The following is a 7,189-nucleotide window of genomic DNA, read 5'->3' as shown; positions in this document are numbered from 1 at the left end:
ACGTTGAACAAGCTGGCAGTGTTTGGAAAAGCGATTCTAGCTAGCCTGCAGGGACCTAGTGAAAAGGTAGTGAAAAACCATCAGCATCAGAACAAAGCAAGCAGGTACAGGGAAATATAAACTCAAGAGATATTGAAATAAAGAAGATTAAGATATAAATGAACTTTTGTAACAGAGCTCACAAAGGTCTAGATTGTGTGAGCTGAAATTATTTAGTGATAATCGAGCAAATTTCTATGGTTCAAAAACCAACATACGAATCTGGGAGAAATCTGGGAATACCCAGAGCTTCTAGATTCTGATTATCAAGGAATTCTTGAGAATACTGAGGGAAAATAGGAAGAATAGTGGATGTAGATGTTATTTTTGCTTGAATCTAAGTGCTACACAACTTGATAAAGAACAATGACATTTTAGAACCTTATGCACAACTGATAGGGATGTTTTAAAGTATGTTGTAACTTCTAAACTGAGGGCATGTAGGATTACACATTTGGATCCCCCTTGGGCAAGCCTGTTGATTGTCTAACAGGGTCAGCTTCACCAGATGTGTGTCTATATTACTATTTGCTGTCTATATCACAATTTGTTGTTATAGTGTTTATATAATCCTGTATACTACAGGATTTTACAATTGCAGACAACCAGAGAAAATAATGTGTTGTGACGAAGACTTTGTACACTCCAGTGTACAAAGATTTAACAGAACAACAATAGTATGAAATGGAGCACTGCTTAGCAAAACTTCTGGAGACTTCGTATCACCTCAGTTTCTTTCTAATGTTGTCATTATGTGTCAATTCAGAGAAAATGCTTAGGATTTACATTTCCTACTGACCATCTGAATCAAGGTTTGGCTTCAGTTACTTTCAGTTTTGATAAAGGATTATCTTGACATAATTTACTAGAATGTGGATGCTAGGAAAATGTGCGTCTATAGGATTACAAAGCACACAGTTCACTAATCAAGAGAAAGGTAAAAAAAAAAATTACTGTACTTTGGTCAGAATGATCACAACTCACTGTTAGAGACTACTGCCTTGTTAAAACAAAACTGGTACAGCAATGGACAAAGGTGGTGCTGGAAGAGTTTTGTGGAGAAATGCCATTGCTCTTCAGTCTTTAAGGTTTGCATCTTAAATAATTATTAAAAGATATATGGATAGAAAGCCTTCCTTATCTTTTTTATTATTATTATTATGCAGATTACTTACAGACTACTTGTTAGTTAAATATAGATGAGAAATGATCTAGTGCTTTCATATTTGAAGTGGTACTGGATGCTGTGGAGTGAGTCAGACCTCACTGAAGCTGATTAATACAGCAGTTGCTCTTTATTTGTAACAGATTAAATTAGAATGATAGGAATTGTCACCCAAAACACAGCCCCCAGGCAAGGCCGATCAGAGCCCAGCAGCGTGTTTCTGACTACCAAAATAGAGATCTGCTTATCTTATGGATCAGCATGTCTCATTATATGAGACAGATAGACTTAAAAACTCTGTGGAAGAAGCAGGGGGTGGTCACGCTGAGCTGGCAAAATGCTTAGAGATCTCTACAGAAAGCTGAGTGAGAAGGAGCCCCGAGTGATGTGCTCACTTGAAAAAAGCATTGGCATATTGAGCAAAGGAACAGCCTCCCATTTGTTTCTCTGAGATTTTTTGTAAACAAAGAAAAATGTATATCAGAGAAATACCCACCTGAATGACTTGTCATCAGGCAATCAGAAACAACCTGGAAAATGGTTATGCCTGAGCTCAAATAAAGACTAACAGGTACAAAAGGAGAAGCCCAAAGGGGACACACACACACACACACACACACACACATTCCTCCACGTTCACTGCCAAAGGGGGAGTGCTTTATAAAATAATTTCCTTCACCAGGACCCATTTCTCAGAGCATAGATGGAGCTGCACTCATAATTCATTGTTCTGGACAATGAACTGAATACACAAAGCGAGGCATTTAGTAAGTCTCAGCGAAAGCTACTTAATACTAACCATGCATATATACGCATTAATTTTATTTCTTGCTCCTACCTATTCCTCTAAAAGCTCACTAAACATTACTCTTCCTTTACGGTGTTTAAGCGACCTTTTCTGAGAGACCCCGGCCCTTCCCCTGCCGGCGCTTCGCGGGGAGCGCTCCCGCCCGCGCCCGCCCTCAGGTAACGGCGCGCGGTGCTGCCTGAGGGGGCTCAGCGCAGCCCCCGCCTCCAGCCAAGCGCGGGGCCGCTCCCGCCGCCTCAGCCCCCAGCCCGGGCGGGAGAGCGGGCCGCGTCCCCGCCGCCCCGGCTGTGCCTCGTCTGGCCCTGCCCCGACCGGGTGAGGCTCCTCTCCCGCCAGGTCTCCGGCCCTGCGCCGCTGCCCCGCCGCCGTGTGGGGTGAGGGTCGCGCCTCAAGGGAGAGGGGCTTCGAAATGGCGGTCGCCATTTGCCTTGGAGTCCGCTGGCGCTCAGAGCGGGGCAGGGGCTGTCACCTCTCTGAGGGGAGTCGGCGCAGGCACGGCTCGTCGCCACCGCCGGGAACTTGTCTTTTCCCCGAGACTCAGCGAAGTCTGCTCTCGGCCCCGGGCATTGCAGCGGGGAGGGGAGGGGAGGGAAGGCGACCTCTGCCCCGCTGACAGGCTGCGGCGGCCGCTGCGCTGAGGTGGGTGGGGGTCCCGGGCTACCCGGGGCCTGCTTGTGCAGCGCCATGCAGGTGCTGCTGCTGAGGCTGTGCGGGTACCCTGCCTCTGCAGGTGACGACCAGCTGTACCTATTTTTCCAAAATTTATAGGTAAGCAATACTCAAACAGAAAAAAATCTCCATGGTTAAATGATTAAAAATGGCAGAAGATATTCCAAGGCAAGAAGTAAGCAGGCGTGACACAGGATTCAGGCACACTGGATCAAAGTCATCAATAACTGAAGAAAAGTCTCTGTAAGTTCCCTAAATACCAAAATAGACCTGACTCTAGTATATAGTACTTCTTTAAGCAACCTACTAGTAACTAGTGAACCATAATATACATTGCAAGTACTATAATATTTGATACATTCCTTTAAGCAAATATATGTGTCCTTTTCTGCGTCCCTGGTGCATACAGATATGCAGTTATTAACAAAAGAAAGGAAAAGGTACCGTTATCCATAGACAATGCAGTGCACAAATTGAGGAGAGGCTGACTTAAAATGTCTTTCTAGTTATTTCTCTGATGCAGTGCATTCAGTTCTGTGTAAATGCAAAATGTTTTTTTAATTCTCATATTTAAAAGCTAGGTTTTTCCACTTCATTCTCCCCTTCAAAATCTGCACTCTGGAATTCCAGTTTCATTGTACTGAAAACCAAGGATCAGTATTTTGTTTTGAGGTATTTTGACATTATTAAATGGGAAACTAAGTTCCTGTACAGAAATTTCTGTTAGTACAAAGGTGTATAATAATACTGGTTCAGTGTCAGCAAATCAGACGTAGTTACTGAGGTTTTTCTGGCAGAAGCAGTGAATTGGTTATATCTTAACCTACTGTGGAGTCTTGTGGGATGTGTTCTGAAAATACACGTAATCCTTTTTTCAGACCCTTTTTGTATCCCCAAATTGAAGTTCAGCTCAGTTCTTAATGTGCAATTTCAAACTGTAATGCATTTATTTTTCTAACATTCTATCTTTTTATCCTCTAGTGTTTATCCAAGTTGATGTAAATTATTGATATTGTAGCACATAAAGTAAAAATAGAAGAGTTCACCCAAGTTTTATTCCAAAAATAAAAATGTGACTTGAACCAAGCAGGGCTATATTTCTCCTGGGCTAAGACTTTCATATGGTAGTCTGGCTAGAAGGTAAGGTGGATATAGATTTCTAAAAGCCATTTCAGACCCTTTTAAAATGGAAGGTCAGTTTAAATGCAGATGGATTGGTTTGGAAACACGGATGAACTTGTTCACTCTCCCGTGCTGGTACTTGCTGCTCCATGGTGTTCCATGCTTAAGAACCTGTAGGAACATTATCTGCAGCAATACATTTGTGCATGTTGGAGAGTGGGGGCCGCTGTGTGTTTCTTTCCTCAGAATTATGTGCTGCCCTGTTGATATATGTGCAGAGTAAGTGACTTATCCAGTACCATCCAAAATCCTTGATTAGAAGAAATATTGTACCTATATTATTGACTTTCTAACTACAGGGAAGAGAGATTTAGTGAGCAGCACAGTGGCTGTTTGGTTGCTTTAAGAGCTGCCAGGATGAGTTTTGCAGTGTTTTTGCCAAAATGAAAAGTTCATTGGACAAAGACAATGATTCTTGCTGTGCTAATGCCTGGAAAGGCTCACTAACAAGGGGCTCCTGAGTGCAGGCTTGTCTGAGGAAGAGAAACATTTTGTGTCACAAAAACAGAAGTTACTTTCTTTACCAGCCTTCTACTGCTGAGGAAGTGGAGGAGAAGGGAATAAATGAACAAAGTGCTGATACACTATGCAGTGCTGTGAGGGTAATCAAGGAACATTCATGTTCAGGAAAGGGTTTTGAAGTACTGAAAATTATGGTATTGGTTTGCTTTTGTTCTGCTTAAAAAATTGGTTGGTGATTTTTTTTTTCCCCCCTAGCCCTAGTTTTAAGCTGTCATCTGAACACACTTAGTGTGATACATTGTGTGTCTGTAGCTTCTCTTTCATTACAAACTTCCCTTCCCTAGCGGTGAATTCTAGTGGTCTAACCCAAGGAAATAGAAGAGAGCAGAAAGTGAGATGAGAGCCTATGGATCAGCAACAGAAAAGGAGAAGGGGACAAAAAGCTTTGTACAAACCCTGAGCATAACTGGCCAGGTGAACACTAAACTTTTTACCAATCTATTCTACAGCTGAACTTCAGTAATGTAGAGCCAGAGAACAGAAAGACGCCATCAGTCCGAACGTGCCCCCCTTCCTTCTTCTTCCCCCAGCTTATATACTGAGCATGATGTCATATGGTATGGAATAGCCCTTTGGCCAGTCTGGGTCAGCTGTCCTGGTTATGCTCCCTCCCAGCTTCTTATGCACCTGGCAGAGCACAAGAAGCTGAAAAGTCCTTGACTGGTGTAAACTCTGCTCAGCAAGAACCAAAACATCAGTGCGTTATCAACATTATTCTCATCCTAAATCCAAAACACAGCACTATACCAGCTACTGAGAAGAAAACTAACTCTATCCCAGCTGAAACCAGGACACTGCCATTGTTTAATTATGCAAAATTTTTGCAAGGAATTTTCCCCGCTCTGGGGAAGAGATGTTCTCTGAATAATGCATTGTGTAAGGCCATACATCCTTTCCTTGTGTCAAAGCCAGAAAGCTGGATGGCTGTGGCTAGAATGCCGCTACTCTGGGATAAATGTCTGACAGTGGAAGGCTGAGCTTTCCCATCTGAATGCTGCACAGCAGGCAAGAAACTCTGCTGAACACAGCTGAGAATTGGCCTGTGGTAATGGCACATGAGGAAGAGGGAGGAAGTCTGAGATTTTTCATTCTTTGCTGCTGCTTTGTAAGGAGCAGGGCATGTCAGTAGCCTGTTGCTGGCTGGTCCTCTTTTTCTCCACCCCTCATCCAGTTGTTCCTTCCTCAGGCACTGACTGTACCCCGCTGTGTGGAGAGGGAGTACTGACATTGTATGTTGAAAAAGGAGACGTTTGCAGAGCTACACATTTGAAAAAACTGGACGGAGTTAATTTTACAGTTTCTTATGAAATACATGAAAATTCAGGAAAATTAATGCATCTCCTGACATAGCATGATATGAATTAGTAAAAGGAGTAGCTTTTAGTAGTAGAGCATGTATGAGATACAAATAGCTCAGAATAAGAGCAGAGTTAAAGCTAGCATACGTCCTTTTGCATCTTTCACTGTTCCTCTGCCCTTGTAGCCACTACTTTCTTGGTCAGAATATCAAGAGAAAATGTAAGGCTGTGGAAAATGGATCTTTGTTTGCCTGCTTATCCTGGCGGCATTATGGTCCTGGAGTCAATTTTCTTTTCCTTCTTCCTGTGCTGATGGTAGCATATTGACCATGGAGAGAGGTGCGTTTGGTACACTGGTGATTGTGTTCAGCCTACCTGAGATAATGGCATAATTACTGCTATCACTCTATTCAGGCAGCTGTTTGGCTGACGTTCTGTATGAACACTGTATTTTTTGGCTTTGCATGGACCTTTCTCACCTTACACGCAGTTTCCATGATTCACAAGAAAATTCCATCTCCTTCAGTCTCCTGGTCACGCCACTACTGCACTAGAAGCACCAGGGAATCATTTACCCCTCCAATTCACAGAGCAATGCTTGCACTAGCCCCCGGAGATTTCTGTGGTAAGCAACCCGAAACACTTGAAAGGGATGTAATTTCCAAGGGGTCAGTGTTCATGGCTGAAAGATTCAGCAATATATTAAGCTGGGCATTTTCGTGAAAAGATCTGTTTGTATTTAATGTGCGTTGAATTATTATTCCCACATTGTGTGCAATGACTGAAAATTACGTATTCAACAGCAAGGTCGACTCTGTAAAGCAGATAGCACCTCTGTTAATAAATATATACATCCTGCCTTGTATTTAGCTGGGGTTTATTCATAGAAGGCAGGAACTAATTGTCCATCTTCCTTTGTGTCTAAATGTGAGAGCCAGCCACTTGACTTTGGATGCCTGAGATTCAAACCTGGAGGGAGTTCAGAGCAAGGTATAAGAAAGGAAGGTGAATTCCAAGTGGGGGGAGGTACTTAAGTGGAGTAAGCAAGTTAAGGCTTTCAGTCCCAGTTTCACAGAGGCACCATGCAGACAAAGAGAGTTTCAGATATGTCCTTTTCCTGAGTAATGCTCCCCTCCTGGCCCCACATGCTGGTCCTACTTTCTCATTGTTGTGAATATCAGTTTCAATGTCAAACTTCCCTGTGGATATTCACATTTGAATACTTAACGAGTCCTGTGTTTCCAACCCCTAGAATTAGGAACCTAACATTTAGGTGGAGCAATGTGAAGTGTCCAAATAGATAATGTCGTTTTCTGAACGCTGTCCTAATCATTAGTGTCTGCTGCATGGCATTGCAAGTAATAATAAGAATTCTGCAGAACAGAATACAGATGAACTAGAAAATTCTCTCTTGAGAGGAGAAATTGATGTAGATTTTTCCTTTCATCCTGGCAAGGTTTCTTATGTTGGTTGGTACTTTCTAATTGCTATCAGCAGTATCAAAAG

Source organism: Nipponia nippon, unplaced genomic scaffold, assembly GCF_047370975.1.
Source record: "Nipponia nippon isolate SJK-2023a ecotype South Korea unplaced genomic scaffold, ASM4737097v1 scaffold_5, whole genome shotgun sequence".
Lineage (NCBI taxonomy): Eukaryota > Metazoa > Chordata > Aves > Pelecaniformes > Threskiornithidae > Nipponia > Nipponia nippon.
The sequence above is the reverse complement of the archived record's forward strand: the minus strand, read 5'-3'. Positions refer to the sequence as shown.